This window comes from Ranitomeya variabilis, chromosome 3, assembly GCF_051348905.1.
Source record: "Ranitomeya variabilis isolate aRanVar5 chromosome 3, aRanVar5.hap1, whole genome shotgun sequence".
Lineage (NCBI taxonomy): Eukaryota > Metazoa > Chordata > Amphibia > Anura > Dendrobatidae > Ranitomeya > Ranitomeya variabilis.
The window spans coordinates 746,379,135-746,398,135 of record NC_135234.1 but is presented as its reverse complement, the minus strand read 5'-3'; the positions used below and the strand labels follow the sequence as shown (position 1 = coordinate 746,398,135).

At 43.6% G+C, this 19,001-nt stretch overlaps 1 pseudogene; it reads left to right on the top strand.

Moving 5' to 3' along the window:
• The first annotated feature begins 382 nt into the window (after window positions 1–382).
• LOC143817794 (snurportin-1 pseudogene) lies at window positions 383–2,606 on the top strand (annotated as a pseudogene).
• Window positions 2,607–19,001: the final 16,395 nt, after the last annotated feature.

Below are 19,001 nucleotides of genomic sequence, written 5' to 3'. Positions count from 1 at the left end.
CGATGCCCTTGGTTGCTAGCAACAATCGGCATGAAAACTCTGCCCACTGGCATTGCGCGGCAAGCAAAATTGAGCAAACCTAGCAAGGACTGAATCTGCTGTAGGGTGCCTTTTTTTGCTTCGTGGAAATTTTCTACCATTTTCAGGTTTTTTTGTGATTTTTTTTATCAGCTGGTAATCGAAAAACAATTGCATTGGTGTCTATTTCGATGCCGAGGAAAGGCAGCACGTTACACTCGCCGACTGTTTTTTCTGGTGATAGTGGTACTCTGAATTGACGAGATATAAACTTTAAACTTTTGGAGAAGGAAGGAGCAGTGTTTGGAGTCCCTGGGTCCAATGAGCAAAAAATCATCGAGGTAGTGCACAGGCAATAGGCGTAATGCTAATGATTGCCCTGTCAAATGAAGCGTAGGTTAGACGTCTCTTCCGCGGGTATCACATCATTAACCTATGCGCCTTTTTGAGTAGGAAAGGTGATGTATCAGCCGATATTTTCCGGGTTCTTTTTTGGGAACAATACCTAGTGGCGAGATTCTGAAATTCCTGAATGGCAATGATTTAATTGGGCCCGCTATCCTGACTAGTTCTACCTCTTTTTGGATTTTTGATGTAAAATCTCGGAATTTGCACACCAAAATTTAGTCAAACACCGACTACGGCAAATCTAAAAATCGAAGGGGATAAAATGGTATTTAAAACCGTAATATAGCTGCTGCGCAGCTTCTTTATTGGAATAAAGGCTTAGCCATGGGCTTATTGTGGTTACGTTCACCGGGGTTATGCTTTGCAAGCACTGTTTGCTTGGCAGCAGGATGAGCATTCGTGTCTGTATTTACAGGACCCGTGGAATTGGCAGTATCCTTCGTTAAAAAGTAACCAGGCCCCCGGTCCATGTACGACCACTGAATCCTGGCCTGTGGCTGCTGAGTAATAAATGGTCGCTGCTGAAAAGGGGGACTGTTTTTGGGACCCCATGAGTCGTAATCATACGTCTGTTGCTTTTACACCCCAGCCCAGATCCGCTGAGGCCAGCCGCCTGCGGAACTCCTCGTCGTACAGCCTCCATGTAGAACCACCGTGGGACTTAGATTAGCGCAGTATAAAGGCAAATCCAGCTCTCTGGAGCAGAGCGAGCGCAGGAGGAAACTGCTGGAACTACAGAAACTAAAGCACTTGAACTATATCAACCATGCTCGCCGGCTCGCATCTGGGGATTGGACAGACCAAGATGAAGAGAAGGATGAGGATGGGAAACAAACTAAGACGTAGATGAAGACGCAGAGGACATGGATGTGGAGCCTTGCAAAAAGTTACCCAGACATTATGCTAACCAGATTATGCTTTCTGAGTGGCTAATAGAAATTCCTCCAGATCTGGCTGATCTTTGGATTCTTGTAGTCTGCCCCACTGGAAAGCGTTCTTTAGTTGTGGCTTCACGGGGTTCTACTGCAGCTTACACTAAAAGTGGGTACTGCGTGAACAGGTTTCCATCATTACTACCAGGTGGAAATCGGCCTAACAGTGCTACTGGTAAAGACCATACTATTCTAGACTGCATATATAACGAGGAGTCTCACACATATTACGTGTTAGATGTCATGTGTTGGAGGGGACACCCAGTGTACGACTGCCACACTGACTTTCGCTTTTACTGGCTCCAATCAAAGCTGCAGGAAGAAGATGGGTTGTGTAATATTTCCAAGATCAACCATTTCAAGTTCGTTGGTCTGCCGAATTTCCCCTGTTCGTTGGATTCCATTCAGAGTGTCCTCACACAGTCCTATCCCTACAAGGTGGACGGCCTGTTATTTTACCACATGCACACACTATACTCCAGGTAGTACTCCGCTGGTTGGGTGGCTCCGTCCATACATGGCACCTGAAATTCTAGGATTTCCTGCCCCACCAGGACCCCTTACAGAAAAGCCAGCATATGCACAAGAGCAAATGCGACAGATTCTTGAACACAAGAAGGATGGGAAAGGAGCAGCGGAGGGTGGACGTTATGAACTGGAACATCTGTCAACAATCCCTCCATCCGAAGAAAAGACTGCTGGCACACGCTCTCCTGGATGGTGCGCACATTCATTGCTGCTGTTCATATAACACCACCTGTGCTTTGACCTTAATATTGTTCTGGACCTGATATGGAGTTAATGTACAGCAGTGCACTATTTATAAACCTGCAGAATACATTTTATAGCTTTTTTTTTTTTTTTTTTTTTAATAAAAATACATTTTCATATTTCTCATTACTATGTATGCATTCCTCTAGCTCTTATGGGTATGGTGAGATTGCGGTCCCAGTCCATGTGTTGCCAGTAGGTACGTCGTCGTCTTTATTTTTTTTTAGTTATTTTTTTTCTCATTCCTTTTGTTCTTTCCTTCCCCTTTTTTTGCATCTCTTTTCCTTCCACAGCTCTACCTAGGAGCCCTTTTCATAATTGTTTTCCTTCTGCGGTGTTTCCTTACTTATCCTCTACGGTGTTTCTGGAGCGCCCCCACGTGTAGGGCAATGGGGTACTCGGTACTGGGTCTATCTCTCTCTCGGTTCTGGGAATGTCACGGTGGCCCGACCCGGTCCGTGGCCCTTCTGAGGGGCGTCCAATTAAAGGAGTAGTTGTTACGGTGTTCGTGACGCCACCTGTTGTGAATTCTGTTCTCGAACTCCCTCCTGTGGTCATGAATGGTACTTCGGCGAGTTCTGTCCATGGACTCCCTCTGGTGGCTGAGAGTGGAGCTGCTGGTTCTGAGGTTCCTTCTCCAGCTGATCTCGTTTAGGCCTTGGCTGGCTGCTCTATTTAACTCCAGTTAGATCGTTACCTGATGCCAGCTGTCAATGTTCTAGTACTGGTTCAGTTTTCTTGGATCTTTCAGATGACCTGTCTACTTCAGCAAAAGCTAAGTCCCTGCTAGCTTATTTGTTACCATTGTGTTTTTGTCCAGCTTGCTATTATGATTTTGTTCTGTTAGCTGGAAGCTCTGGGATGCAGAGTGGCACCACCGCGCCGTGAGTCGGTGCGGTGCTCTCTTTTGCACACTCTGCGTGGTTTGATGATATGGATAGGACAACCCGTATGACTGGGTAGGCCTGGAGCTATTTTATAGGGACCCTAGAGACGCCCCTCTCCCACAATTTGCCTCCGTTGTCTTCATAGGTATTAAGGTCGGGCAGCCAACTTGGAATCGACTGTCCTGCCGGTCTCTGAAGTAATGCGTAGAGCCTATTACTCCCTCGGTGTTCCAGCCACTGGCTGCGTGCCTCAGAAGGAGGCTGCCGATCTTGGGGCAGAACTCCTCCCGGTATTATCTCCTTGTGCTGTGACTTCGTTTCTCACTCTCCACAATATACTTCGCTTCGTGTCCTTTCTTAGGATGCTGCCGCAATGGGTGCAGGCGCAGCTCTGTAACATTCTATCTCGTGCTTGCTCTCTGCCAGGATCCCACCCCTGACAGGTCCTCTCTGGGTCAAACCCAGGTAGCTTCTCTGACTTTATATCCAACCCACCAGTTTAACCCGTGTGTGAGGAGTGGCCTAGTAAATAGCACCTTTGCTCCCCCTGGTGGACTGGAGTGTGAAGTGTAGTGTGTGACCTGGTCAGGTGAACTCCTTTAGTACTATCAGACGTATCCCCTGGTGGAAGAGCGACATTACTGCAATGACCAGGACTCTGGGGCGCTGCATTTCCTTTTCATAATTGATTCTACAAGGTCAGTTCATTTATTTACACTTCCCCTGTATATTGACTTGTCAAATTATCTTTTGTTGCATATTTTAGACTATATGTGGTGCCCTCTGCCTGCGCTTATGAAGCGCCCCACGTGTAGGGCAATGGGGTACTCTGTACCGGGTCCTTCTGTCCTCGATAGGGATGTCACGGTGGCTCGACCCGGTCTGTGGCCCTTTGAGGGCCGTCCAATAAAAGGAAGAGTTTTTATGGTTTAATGTTCGTGACGCCACCTGTGGTATTCGGTCAGGGTGACCGACGCTGCTTTGGGGTCCGCTGGGGTGATATTATGGCAGCTAGATGGTATACCTTCCCACAGGTGAAGTATGTCCCCAGGGCTTCCCAGAAGTGTAGATGGTGAATGGTGCAGGACGCACTAAAGAACGAGGACACAAGGTTGCAGTCTCTTTACCTTTTACTGAAGGCTTCAGCATCCACAGTCCAGAGCACCAGATCACGGTTAGGCAGAATCTGGCCGGTATGAAGGCAAATCCAGAGTCCCCTTAGCCAGGTGGAAATCAGTAGCCTTCCTCTAGCGCCTGAGTGTTGTAGTACCTCCCTGCTGAGCTTCTCGGTGAGGTTCTCACAACTGATGTTGGTGTTCTGGATGTTATGTCTTTCTCTCTGTCCCCCGGATGGATAGGAACAACCCGTATGACTGGTGGCCTGAGGCTTTTTTACAGGGAACCTAGAGACGGCCTCCACAGTTTGCCACCCTGCCTTCTGGGTAAAAGGTCAGACAACCAATATGGAACTAGCTGTCCTGTCGGTCTCTGAAGTAAAGCATCTGTACTCCATCGGTGTTCCGGCTACCGGCTCCTGCGCCTCAGAAGGAGGCAGCCTATTACAGGGCAGAACTCCTTCTGGTTTTCCTCTCCTTTTGCTAAGACTTCGTTTCTCACTCTCTGCAACGCAATTCCCTTTAATGTCTTTCTTTGGAGTCTGCCGCACGTGGGGCAGGCGCAGCTCCGTGGCCTTCTGTCTAGGCCTCTGACAGGATCAAACCCTTGTCAGGGACCACACTGTCAGCAGGTATTCGATGTTCCTCCTTTCCCTCTGTCTGCCTGACAGGGACTGACGAACTCCTCCCTCCAGTCAGCTTCCGTCTGTCTAACTTCCTATCCCAAGCCACCAGTTTTTCCTAATTGTAAGGAGTGTCCTAATAAATAGAAGCAAGACTCCCCCTGTTGGCCTGGAGTGTGAAGTGTGTTGGGATGTATGTGATACCTGGCAAGCGTTCTCCTTTATTGCCTTCAGACATAACATCACTCCCCCTGGTGGAAGAATGACATTACTGCAACGACCAGGACCCTGGGGTGCTGCACTTACGCACATCATGCTTATATCTGCTTATGTCTGCATCATTGATTGCAACCTACGTTCACCCTTATATGGGCATTGTGTGTATATATTGTATATATTATACATGTATTTTATGTCACTGTATGTAGTTCCACATGCATTTTTCTGTTGGTATCGGATCTTTCTATTTGATATCGGAACTTATTCTATCCGATTGGCATGTTTGTATATCGCTTTTGTATATAGTTCTGGCACATTACTTTTTACTTCAACATCCAATGTACTGTATCTTTGTTTTTTCCAGTGAGGTTTGATAAAGGCCCATTATGGGGTCGAAACTTTACCTCAACACCCTTATGCTACTGTTTTGAATACAATAAAATATCACTCAATTTTTGCATTTGAAAACCTATACCTTTACATCTGGATGCCTGACATCCAGATGTAGCAGAGCCTGTAGATCGCCGGAGATAACTCTCCAGCGATCACCTACACTACACGAGAACTCCCGGTCACGAAGGCCTAAAATCGGGAACTTGACCTAGTTTTCTGAAAGTGTACCTTAGCCACCGGGTCTCCTGCTGTATTCGAAATAATAAAAATAAAAATAATTTATTTGTAAAGCACCAACATATTGCGCAGCGCTTTACAACTTATAGAGGGGACTTGTACAGACAGTAGACATTACAGCATAACTGAAATCACAGTTCAAAATAGATACCAAGAGGAATGAGGGCCCTGCTCACAAGCTTACAAACTATGAGGAAAAGGGGAGACACGAGAGGTGGATGGTAACAATTGCTTTAGTTATTTGGACCAGCCATAGTGTAAGGCTCGGGTGTTCATGTAAAGATGCATGAACCATACTCTATAGTTTGTTTGAATGCATATTTCTATGATTATGCTATATATTTTTTCAATATACTATTGTTGGCGGTTTAGTGTTTAACAGACTGACCTGTTGGTTTCTTGTGCACTAACCTTTTTCACTGCTTTCAGGCTGTTACACCCGACTGGGGTAAGTACCCAAAAAACAAGAAGAGAAATTTTTCCTAATTTTTTTTTATTTATATTTTCTTCATTAATTGATTTCATTTTTTTCATTTTATTTTTTTTTACTCTCTTTTTCATCTTGTTTTCATTTTTTTTCACTTGCTCTCTTTTTTTTTTCCCTTTTTTCATTTTATTTTTATCTTCATTTTTTTCCATTTCTCCTTTTTTCATTTTAGTTTTATTTGTATTCTTATTTTTGACTCCCACTTTTCATCTTATTTTTTAGTACTAATTTTCTTATTGTTTTTCATTTTTACTTCTATTTTTCACTTTTCCATTTTTCATTTACTTTCATTTTTTCTAGGTTTTCTATGTTCACTGCTTTTCATTTAATTTTTTTATTTAATTATTATTTTTTTATCCCACTCGCCATCCTTATTATTTATTACCTTTCATCACATGTTCATCATTCATTAATCTAGTAGTCCCCTTCCCCCCCTCTTTTTCAATCATTTTTCGCTATTTTTTTTTCTTTTCTTTTATTTCCTTTCCTTCTTTCAATCTCTATTGTTCATATCACCTTTTCACCTTATTTCTTGCGTTCATCTGGCTCCTATCCTTTCTTTCATCTACCATCATACTTCACTCTCATCTCCCCCTCTATCTTGCAAGTTACATTCCCAGCGCTTCTCTTCAGTGTGCTTTGCGCACGCATACACAGTTCCTCCTGTGGATGCCCGCCTCTCCCAGCGCCTCTTCGCCTTTGGCTTGCTGTGCGCACGCGCACACTCCAGCCATTCTCCTTGCAATCGCGCAGGCGCCCGCCTGGTTGAGCGTTCCAAACCTCTCCCTCAGGCTATCCACTGCGCGTGCACCATCTCCACGCGATTTCTCTGCATTTCCTGCCCCGGCACTAGAACTTCCCGCTGACCACCAATGCCAGCGCACATCACCACAGGGATCTTAACGCCCAGACCCGCAGGTACAGCGCTTGCCCTCCACTTGGATTCTTATTACTACACTTCTGGGCCATATTTCTCATTACTGGAAACGAAACCTCCGCTTGTGACCTGTCACATGGCGCAATCATGTGACCGTGACGTCATGAAGGTCCTTCTGAGGAAATGTCCTGAATAGTTGGTGCAGCTGTGTCTGTGACTGGTCACCGGCGGACACTGTGCAGCCTCCTATCAGGCAGGCTCTAGGACAGGGTGAGCTAACTGGCCAAGTGTGTGGGCCACTGTCAACTCTGTAACTTGTTCAGATATTGCATCTGTCTCCAAGGGTTCCAGAAAAATTGGGACTCTTCCAGCTGCATAAATGTCTGGCCCCATAGCCTGGCATCATGCAGTTGCGGCAGCATTTACCTCTGGAGGAGTCCTCCTGGGTGTGAATGTACTGAAAGCATGATGGACAATATTCCGGCTGCCTTGGGTAGAGGACAAATGCACGATAACCTCCTATGGATAAGGTGGCTGGTTCTATTCTGTAATTGTAATGCTCTTAGTTTTGATTCCATATAATTCACCAAATATCAAGGTGACCGTTGCTTCACCTCCACTAAGCTCCATCAAACTATGACCACTGTAATGTATCCCCTCGCCTTATCACACCCTGTCAGATTGTCCAAGCCGGCTAATTTTCCCCATCTCTAGCAATACATATGAGATTATCCAAGGCCATCTTTTAAGTTGACAGTTCCATTGTTTTCTATAGTGTTTTGTCATGCATGTAATACTTTATGGCCCCTCCCCTCCAATTTTATCCCTATTCATAAAGTTAGGGTTTTACCCTCAATTACATAAAATAAACACAATATTGTAAAATATATAAACTTTATCAAGTATGAATCAGACACAGGACATTTCAGAATGATGGAGAGCAGCACAATTAATGTGCCAAATGATTTGTATTAACATCGAGCAGCACAATTATTACTTTATATTATTCTGTAATGGTTGTATAAGAATATACAGCAATCTGTATTTAATATAGGCCATAACATTTTCTTACAGAATAATAAAGTATTACAATACAAGTAGATCACTTGGTCATCACATCAGTTACATTGTCGGCCATGTGGGTTATAGCATCAGTAGAGTGAGTTTTTTTTTTTGTTTTTTTTTGCTGCAAAGTCCATTGCGTGATACCTAAGGCCTGCCTACGAGGTGTAGACCCCAGTCGGGTCATTGATCATTTTGGTATATTTAAATCAGCCAATAATGGAATTTTAGTTGGAAGGGACCTCCAGGGTCATCGTGTCCAACCCCCTGCTCAATGCAGGACTCACTAAATCATCCCGGTCTGTCCAGCCTCTGTTTGAAGACTTCCATTTAATGAGAACTCGCCACCTCTCATGGCAGCCTGTTCCACTCATTGAGCACCACCACTGTCAAAGCTTTTTCTAATCTCATCTGTATCTTCTCAGTTTCTTTCCATTGCTTCTCGTGTTTCCATGTACAATGAGAATGATGATCCCTCTACACTGTGACAACCCTTGAGATAGTTGTAGATGGCTATTAAGTCTCCTCTTCTCCTTCTTTTTTACAAGCTAAGCATTTCCAGATACGTTAACCGTTCCTCATAGGACATAGTTTGCAGTCCGCTAAAGATCCTGTTAGCCTTTCTCTGAACTTACTCCAGCTTTTTTTATGTCTTTTATAATGTGGTGCCCAGAACTGGACACGCTATTCCAGATGAGGTCTGACCAAGGAGGAGTAGAGAGCAATAATGACTTCACGTGATCTAGAATCCATGCTTCTCTTCATACATCCTAGAACTGTTTGCCTTTGTTGCTGCTGCATCACATTATCTGCATAAACATATCCCTTCCCTGAGGTAAATTCCTGTGGGTCACAGCATGACTGTGTAGTATATTACATACCATGTCCATCATGTTACACTCGGGAATTACAGAAACTTTGAAAATCCAAATCCTATGAAAACTCAATCCGAACACTTATATATTGTGTTTTGGAAAGTGCCAGTTACCAAAGTTACAGCGGTCTCCTAAAAAAACAAGCCCTTATATAGTGAAACACGTGACTAAAAGGTGCGGCTGTTACACCTTGGATTGAAAAAACAAAAAACTATTGTCTTGTGATGGGAACAAGTGGATCACAGTAATGTCCTCATTATGCGCATTTTTATATCGGCTTTTGTGCCCGTGTTTACTATGTACTTGTGTAATGTGTAAATGGGAATGTGACTAGTTTATTGTATTGTTTAATGGGAATATACATGTAAATGTAGGTGTTTTATATGGGTGGGGATTGATGGTGGGGGGCTCAGTCACAAGTCCTGCACAGGAGCCATTCACTGTCCATGTCCACACCTGCATGCTACCATCTACCTTAATTTGACTGTACACCATTAATTTCAGGCAATTTTTCAGACAATCACTAGCCTGATGCTCCGCACTGCTTTGTAGTGCACGGGCCACTGCATTTAAAAATGTTTCAGCATCAAAGTCCTCCTGCGATTGTTCTGTTGCGATAATAAAACCTCGGAGATCAGTTTAAACTTTAAGTGGACAAAATCACCAGACTCCATATCTGTGATCACTGAGTCCAGACAGGACTGAATGGCGTCATGCACAGAGCTCACCGCCTCTACAAATGAGTGTAGGGGACGTAAAATTCCCAAATTTAAAATGATCGATGTCCATGACTCCATTAAAGCTGTTGTCTTCTTTGCCTTTAAAAAAAAAAAAATGCTGCAGAAACACGAAGGTGACATCAGGCCGTACAATACCGCCCTGACCATCATATTGTGCATTTTGTCATGTGTCAATGTTACTTTCCAGCAGGATATCTTCTGTAGATTCTGTGCTGAATGTTGTGCCTCGGTTCACGACAAATCTTGTGTATGGATTTATGACATCTGGCTCACTCTAGGTGATTAGTCCGGCATCTTTCTGTCCCTCTTCACAAATTGACGGTAATTATGTAAAGTTCAAAGCTTGGTCTTGTAGTGGTGATGCCGGCAGTGTTATATTTCTGTTGCAGGTTCCTGACCCAGTGGTGCAGTTCTATATAGATGTAGGAATCTTGTAGGTTGTGCCTAAAAGAGACTGATGTAGTGCAAGGACCGCAAACAGGAGGCCCCTATAGCTGTCATTTGTGGCCCTTGGGGTACTGGAGTGCCCTAGACATGGTTGGGACACCAGATAGCCAGAGCGAATGAAGTGTCGGTACGGTACCCCTTAATGAAGTGACGCCAGAGCAGTGTGTGTCGGATCAGATGCACAACTTTAGTATTTTGGCCAAAATACGCAAAGTTGCGAACCAAGTCAATTGTCTACAGTGTCTTTCGAGTTCCTACACTATTGTAGAATAAAAATCACAGCAAAAAAAACTTTTAAAAATTCCCAAAATAATACAATTATAGACATAACAGAAAGCAATGATATTTACCAGCCAATGTCACAAGGAAATTGCATAAAAATAGTGTTGCAAAAAAATGTACAGATGTGAAGTCTTGCAGCGCTATACACTACTTACATGACAGGCTTGCACTGCTAGTCCCCGGGGTTTAATAATAGCATTGCGTGTAATGCTCAGATGCAGGTATTGGTAAAATTCTGCAACAGTTAGGGACACAACTTTCAGAAGAAAAAGCCAACAGTTTACCAAATTTTCACATTGTAAAGAAATAATGGACAAAAGGTGCATAAATCAGTACAAAGTAATGTTGTGTGTTTTTTTTGGTTTTTTTTCTAATCCTCAGTAGAGCTGGGCGAACCGTGAACCTGAACAGTGAAGTTCAGGGTCCATACTGAAAACTTGGTGTTCATGCACGGTCCATGATACTGTTTTGGTTTGGCAGAGAACGTGTGCTGTTTTCCATGCTGTTACCTGCATAACAGCTCTCCGGCAGCTCTCATTGGTGCTAAAATATTTACCGCTGGCCAGAGAGCTGTGGTTCCCACCAGGCACAGGTGTGGGCTGATGAGAGTAGTACTCCCTTCAGCCTGCGCCTCTGCGCTATAAATAAATAAATTACAGGGTTTCTACTATTTTTGATAACCAGTACAGGAACTGACAGATGTGGGCTGCAACCCTCAGCTGTCAGCTTTAGCATGGCAGGTTATCAAGAAGAAAAGGATCCCTCCCACGCTGGGTATTTTTATTTTTTTTTATTTTTTTTTTCAGTCCGAAGCCTGTTTTCAACTTCCTGACCAAGCCAATTTTTTACAAATCTGACCACTGTCACTTTGAGGTTATAACTCTGGAACGTTTCAATGGATCCCACTGATTCTGAGATTTTCTAGTGACACTCTCTGTACTTCATGATAGTGGTTAAATTTCTTTGATATTACTTGCGTTTATTTGTGAAAAAAATAGCAAATTTTGTAATTTTCAAACTTAATTTTTATGCCCTTAAATCAGTCATATTGCACAAAATAGTTAATAACATTTCACACATGTCTACTTTAGCACAATTATTAAAAAATAACCTTTTTGTTAGGCAGTTATAAGGGTTAAAAGTTGACCAGCGATTTCTCATTTTTACAAGAAAATTGTCAACATTTTTCCTTTTTTTTTTTTTTTTAAGGACCACCTCACATTTGAAGTGATTTTGAAGGGCCTATATAAAAATACTCAAGTGACACCATTCTAAACTGCACCCCTCAAGGTGCGCAATACCACATTCAAGAAGTTTATTAACCCTTTAGGTGCTTCACAGGAATTTTTGGAATGTGGAAGGCAAAAATAAGCATTTACTCTTCTTTCACAAAAATCTTTCCATTTAGACCTAATTTTTTACTTTCGCAAAAGTAACAGGAGCAAATGGACCATACAATTTGTTGTGCAATTTATTCTGAGCATGCCGATACCCCAAATGTTGAGGAAAACAAATGTTTGGTGCAGGGCTTAGAAGGGAAGGAGCGCCATTTGACTTTTTGAATGTAACATTTGCTAGAAAAATCAGCGGATGCTATGTTGCTTTCGGAGAGCCCCTGATGTGCCTAAACAGTGGAAACCCCCAACAAGTGACACCATTTTGGATACTAGACCCCTTTGGGAGCTTATCTAGATGTGTATTTAACACCTTCAACTCCTATGCGCTTCACAGAACTTTATACACTCACCGGCCACTTTATTAGGTACACCATGCTAGTAACGGGTTGGACCCCCTTTTGCCTTCAGAACTGCCTCAATTCTTCGTGGCATAGATTCAACAAGGTGCTGGAAGCATTCCTCAGAGATTTTGGTCCATATTGACATGATGGCATCACACAGTTGCCGCAGATTTGTCGGCTGCACTTCCCAAAGATGCTCCATACAAGGCAGGATGGATCCATGCTTTCATGTTGTTTACGCCAAATTCTGACCCTACCATCCGAATGTCGCAGCAGAAATCGAGACTCATCAGACCAAGCAACGTTTTTCCAATCTTCTACTGTCCAATTTCGATGAGCTTGTGCAAATTGTAGCCTCAGTTTCCTGTTCTTAGTTGAAAGGAGTGGTACCCGGTGTGGTCTTCTGCTGCTGTAGCCCATCTGCCTCAAAGTTCGACGCACTGTGCGTTCAGAGATGCTCTTAGGCCTACCTTGGTTGTAACGGGTGGCGATTTGAGTCACTGTTGCCTTTCTATCAGCTCGAACCAGTCTGCCCATTCTCCTCTGACATCAACAAGGCATTTCCGCCCACAGAACTGCCGCTCACTGGATTTTTTTTCTTTTTCGGGCCATTCTCTGTAAACCCTAGAGATGGTTGTGCGTGAAAATCCCAGTAGATCAGCAGTTTCTGAAATACTCAGACCAGCCCTTCTGGCACCAACAACCATGCCACGTTCAAAGGCACTCAAATCACCTTTCTTCCCCATACTGATGCTCGGTTTGAACTGCAGGAGATTGTCTTGACCATGTCTACATGCCTAAATGCACTGAGTTGCCGCCATGTGATTGGCTGATTAGAAATTAAGTGTTAACAAGAAGTTGGACAGGTGTACCTAATAAAGTGGCCAGTGAGTGTAATTAAATAAATAAGACTCAAGGCGCGGTACACATAAATAGAGAGGGGGAAAGAATGTATATCACCACCTAATGTGCACCAATAAGGAGTATAACGGACTAATCGGAATAACACCTAAAATATTAAGCAAAAGAACCGAAACGAAGTCCAAAATGAAATATAAATACCAAAATTTATTAAAATATGTGATATAGTGGCACGGTGGAAAGAATACCATAACAAGCACACCACCAGGGACATATGAATAATACTAAAAATAAAATAATTTAAACATATAATCACAATGGAGGTACAACATATGTGTATACCTATGAATATAAATCATATAGGTATAAAAAGCAGGTATACCAAATCAATATTATAGAGTGCATGTGCAAAAATAGAATAACATGATTGGAGGCAAAAAGAAGAAGAAAAAACCAAAATGGAATTGACGCAAAATATTGGCGCTCAATACTGGCATTTAGAAAAATATTATAAAGTGCATGTGCAAAGAATCAAATAGGTCATAGCAAAAGGAACAAATAGAATTGTTAAAGCCAGGTACTGGTGCTAAATGCTAGCATAAACAACGGCCGATGTGTGACATGAAGCACATGGTGACCAGTAAAAGGTAAAGTGTAGAGGCGCCAAGCGGGCAAAAAAAACTTTAAGACCAAAGCCACCTGGTATTTACCTGCTATATAGAGTAAGATGTCCCAGGGATGTCCCAAGCCCCGACGCGCGTTTCGGCATCTGCCTTCGTCAGGGGGGGTGTCTATGGTAGCATTTAGCACCAGTACCTGGCTTTAACAATTCTATTTGTTCCTTTTGCTATGACCTATTTGATTCTTTGCACATGCACTTTATAATATAATACACTTCTTTTTGCCACCAATCATGTTGTACCTCCATTGTGATTATATGTTTAAATTATTTTATTTTTAGTATTATTCATATGTCCCTGGTGGTATGCTTGTTATGGTATTCTTTCCACCGTGCCACTATATCACATATTTTAATAAATGTTGGTATTTATATTTCATTTTGGACTTCGTTTCGGTTCTTTTTCTTCATATTTTAGAACTTTATAATGTAGAGCCGTGAAAATAAAAAAAAATTTCCGGCAAAATTTTTTTTTTTGCTCAAAATTTTGTCTTTTCACAAGGCTAACAGGAGAAAATGGACCCCAAAAATTGTTTTTGCAATTTCTCCTGAGTTCACGGATACCCCATATGTGCTCAAACTACTTTTGAGGCACAGTGCAAAGCTCAGAAGGGAGGTAGCGCCATATACAGTGCAGATTTTGCTGCACTTGTTTGAGGGTGCCATGTCACATTGACAGAACCCCTAAGGTGCCAGAACAGCAGAAACCTCCGGTAAGTGACCCCATTTTATAATCTAAACCTCTCAATTAATTCATCTAGGAGTGCAGTGATTATACTGACACCACAGGTATGTCACAGAATTTTATACCATTGGGCAGTGAAGGAAAAAAACATTTACGTTTTACCACCAAAATTCTTAGCCTCAAATTGTACTTTTTCATACTGGGAAAACGGTAAAAATGGCACCAAAATGTGTCCAACTTTCGCTGAATGTAGCAATCCTGCATATGTGGCTGTACAGTACTGCTTAGCCATAAGGATACTCGTGAGTAACGGAGCGCTATTTGCCTCCTGGAGCACAGATTCTCCTAGCATAGTTTACGGACTCCATATACAGTTTGCAGACTCCATATACAGAACCTCTAAGTGCTAGAAAAGCAGAATCCCTCCTCAAGTGACCCCATTGTGGAAATTATACCCCTTTGTGAATTTATCTATTTTGTCCCCATGGGTGTTTTCCAGAAACAAGCAACAGTGGATGTTGCAGAGTGAAAATTGCAAACTGCCTTTGTAGTGTCCAGTACATTATGCCCAGCTCATGCTTCTGGAGACCTGCACCTGTAAATTACAGAAATGACAAACATGGATGCTAAATGTGGTGTAGGCACACAGGGTCTCTGAAGGGAGGGGGGCATTTGGATTTGGGAGCGGAGAATTTGCTGAATTTCTTTTGAGCCTTCTTCAGAGCCTTTGTGCTACCAGTAACGTGGAAGCCCCCTATATTTCAGTTGGCAGATGATGGACCTGAGTGAGTGATTGCTTTTTTTATTTTTATTTTTCTTGTGGATTGAGTGGAAGCATTTATTGGGAACATTTTACATAACATTTGGGAGCACATTTTCCGGCACTCTACTCTGAGCACTTACGTCACCTAGAGATTTAGATGGAAACCCCCATGTGACAGATGAAACCCCTGAAGGATCCATTCACTATAATGAGGCAGCAGAGTTACTCTGGACTCCGTCTGGCTTCTGTTCAGCGATGTCCTTCTTTTCAGAAGTGCACAACACTGGCCGATGGCACTTTTATGCAATCCTAAGAAGACGGATACTGCCGGATCCCAGGTCCTATGGCATCCACAGTGCCTCCATCTGCCTCATTATAGGGAATCTCCTGCCGGGGGTTCTGTCTGGCGTATTTCATAGCTTTACACGGAAACCCCAATATAAGGGCTGAGCGCAGAATAAATGTGCCCTGAGCCTTCTTGCGATCTTTGGGAGGCAGAATTAAAAATAAAAAATAAAAATCAACGGCATGTGAAGAATTGGTTGTATTTTATTTGTTACGCCATTCCCTGTGGTATAAGGCTATGTTCACACTTTGCGGGTTTTGCTGCGGAACCGCAGCGGATTTGACACTGCGGATCCGCAGCAGTTTTCCATGCAGGGTAAAGTACAATGCTACCCTATGGAAAACAAAACCCGCTGTGCCCACGCTGCGGATTTCCGCGGAAAAAGCCGCGCGGCTTTTCTGCGGAAAAAAAGGAGCATGTCATTTCTTGGTGCAGAATCGCAGCGATTCTGCACCCATAGAAATGCATTGATCCGCTCACTTCCCGCACGGGGCTGTGCCCACGTTGCGGGAAGTTAAGCGGATAATGTGCCGATGGTACCCGGGGTGGAGGAGAGCAGACTCTCCTCCAGACCCTGGGAACCATATTTTGGTGTAAAAAAAAGAATTAAAATAAAAAATGAAGCTATACTCACCTCTCAGCGCTGCCCGCGGCGTCCGGTCTTCGGTTTGCTGTGCCGAGCAGGACCTGTGGTGACGTCGCGGTCACATGACCGTGATGACACCGCGGTCACATGACCGTGACGTCACGAAGGTCCTTGTCGGCACAGCCGGGTGCAGCGCCGAGGAGATCGCGACGTCAGAGGGTGAGTATAAGGCCAATTTTTATTATTTTTTACATTGCTATTGATGCTGCATATTGCTGCATATGCAGCATCAATAGTACAGGAGTAATCCCGCAGCGGAAACCGCAGAACAAACTGCGATAAATCTGCAGGGATAACCGCAGCGGGTTTGCCCTGCAGATTTATCAATTCCGCTGCGGGATTAACCCGCAGAGGAACCCGCAAAGTGTGAACGTGGCCTAAGTGATAAGGCGACTTTATTCTTCGGGTCAGTGCAATTACAGAGATGCCAGATTTATATCGGATTTTTATGTTTGGCTTCAGTCACACACTAAAAGACGCTCTATTTGCGAAAACTAGTCTTTGCATCAGCACGTTTTGAGAGCTAAAATGTTTCCAACATTTTGGCCAACAGTCATGTGAGGTCTTGTTTGTTATGATACCAGCTGACGTTTTTATTGGTACCATTTTCGGACCCATTAAATTTTTAGATTTTTGTTTATTCTGTCTCCTAAAAATCAGAATAGAAAGCAAACCGCAATTCCAAAACCAGCAATTGCTTCTGGGGGTGTTCATTTTATTTAAATACCATTCTGCATGTGGCCAAATTTATAAGGCAGATCTATTATTTGGGTCAGTAAGATTACTGCGATATTCAAATTATTTTTCTTTAACCCCTTCGCGACATGCGCCGTACTAGTATTGCGCTGCCGTCACTGCATTAGTGCCAGCAGCAGTACTAGTACGGCGCATCGATCACCGCAGTCTCGCGCTGAGCGCCGCGGTGATCGGCTGCAGGTGTCAGCTGTATATGACAGCTGACACCCCGCAGCAATGCCCACGATCGGCGCTGTCGCCGATCGCGGGCATTTAACCCCTCTGATGCCGCTGTCAATAGTGACAGCGGCATAGAGGGGGATCGCGCAGGGACGGGGGCTCCCTGCGCTTTCCCACCGGAGCAGCGCGACGAGATCGCGCTGCTCCGGTGACCTGGAAGGAGTCCCCGGATCCAAGATGGCCGCCGGACTCCTTCCGGGTCATCAGATGACCCTGCTTGCCGGCGCCTGCAGAGAGCTGCTGAGTGCAGGCGCCGGCAAGCCTCTGGAGCGTCCCTGTCAGATCGGTAATCTGACAGTGCTGTGCACACTGTCAGATCACCGATCTGTGATGTCCCCCCCCTGGGACAAAGTAAAAAAGTAAAAAAAAAAAAATGTCCACATGTGTAAAAAAAAAATAAAAAAAAAATTCCTAAATAAAGAAAAAAAAAAAAATATTCCCATAAAGAAATGTATTTATCTAAATAAAAAAAAAATCACACAATAAAAGTACACATGTTTAGTATCTCCACGTCCGTAACGACCCCACCTATAAAACTATATCACTAGTTAACCCCTTCAGTGAACACCGTAAAAAAAAGGCAAAAAACAACGCTTTATTCTCATACCGCCAAACAAAAAGTGGAATAACACGCGATCAAAAAGACAGATATAAATAACCATGGTACCGCTGAAAACGTCATCTTGTCCCGCAAAAAAAAAGCCACCATACAGCATCATCAGCAGAAAAATAAAAAAGTTACAGTCCTCAGAATAAAGCGATGCAAAAACAATTATTTTTTCTATAAAATAGTTTTTATTGTGTAAAAGCGCCAAAACCTAAAAAAATTACATAAATGAGGTATCACTGTAATCGTACTGACCCGAAGAATAAAACTGCTTTATCCTTTTTACCAAACACGGAACGGTATAAACGCCCCCCCTAAAAGAATTTCAGGAATTGCTGGTTTTTGTTCATTCCGCCTCCCAAAAATCGGAATAAAAAGCGATCAAAAAATGTCATGTGCCTGAAAATGGTACCAATAAAAACGTCAACTCGTCCCGCAAAAAACAAGATCTCACATGACTCTGTGGACCAAAATATGGAAAAATTATAGCTCTCAAAATGTGGAGACGCAAAAACTAATTTTTGCAATAAAAAGCGTCTTTTAGTGTGTGATGGCTGCCAATCATAAAAATCCGCCCAAAAAAACGCTATAAAAGTAAATCAAATCCCCCTTCATCACCCGCTTAGTTAGGGAAAAATAATAAAATTTTAAAAAATATATTTATTTCCATTTTCCCTTTAGGCTACTTTCACACTAGCGTCGGTACGGGGCCGCCGCGCTGCGTCGGCCCGACATACCGACGCATACTGTGCAAGCGCCGCACAACGGTGGCAGCGGATGCTGTTTTTCCACGCATCCGCTGCCCCATTGTGAGGTGCGGGGAGGTGGGGGCGGAGTTCCAGCCGCTCATGCGCGGTCGGAAATGGTGGACCGTCGGCACAAAAAGTGTTACATGTAACGTTTTTTACTGCCGGCGGTCCGCCACAACACGACACAACCGTCGCACAACGGTTGCGACGTGTCAATGCGTCGCTAATGTTAGTCTATGGGGAAAAAACGCATACTGCAGATGACTTTGCAGGATGCATTTTTTCGCCAAAACGATGCATTGCGACGTATGCAAAAAAACGCTAGTGTGAAAGTAGAACTAGGGTTAGGACTAGGGTTAGGGTTAGGGCTAGGGTTGGGGTTAGGGCTAGGGTTAGGGCTGGGGTTAGTGTTGGGGTTAGGGTTTCAGTTAGAATTGGGGAGTTTCCACTGTTAAGGCACATCAGCGGCTCTCCAAACGCGACATGGCGTCCGATCTCAATTCCAGCCAATTCTGCTTTGAAAAACTAAAAAGGTGCTCCTTCCCTTCCGAGTTCTCCTGTGCGCCCAAACAGTGGTTC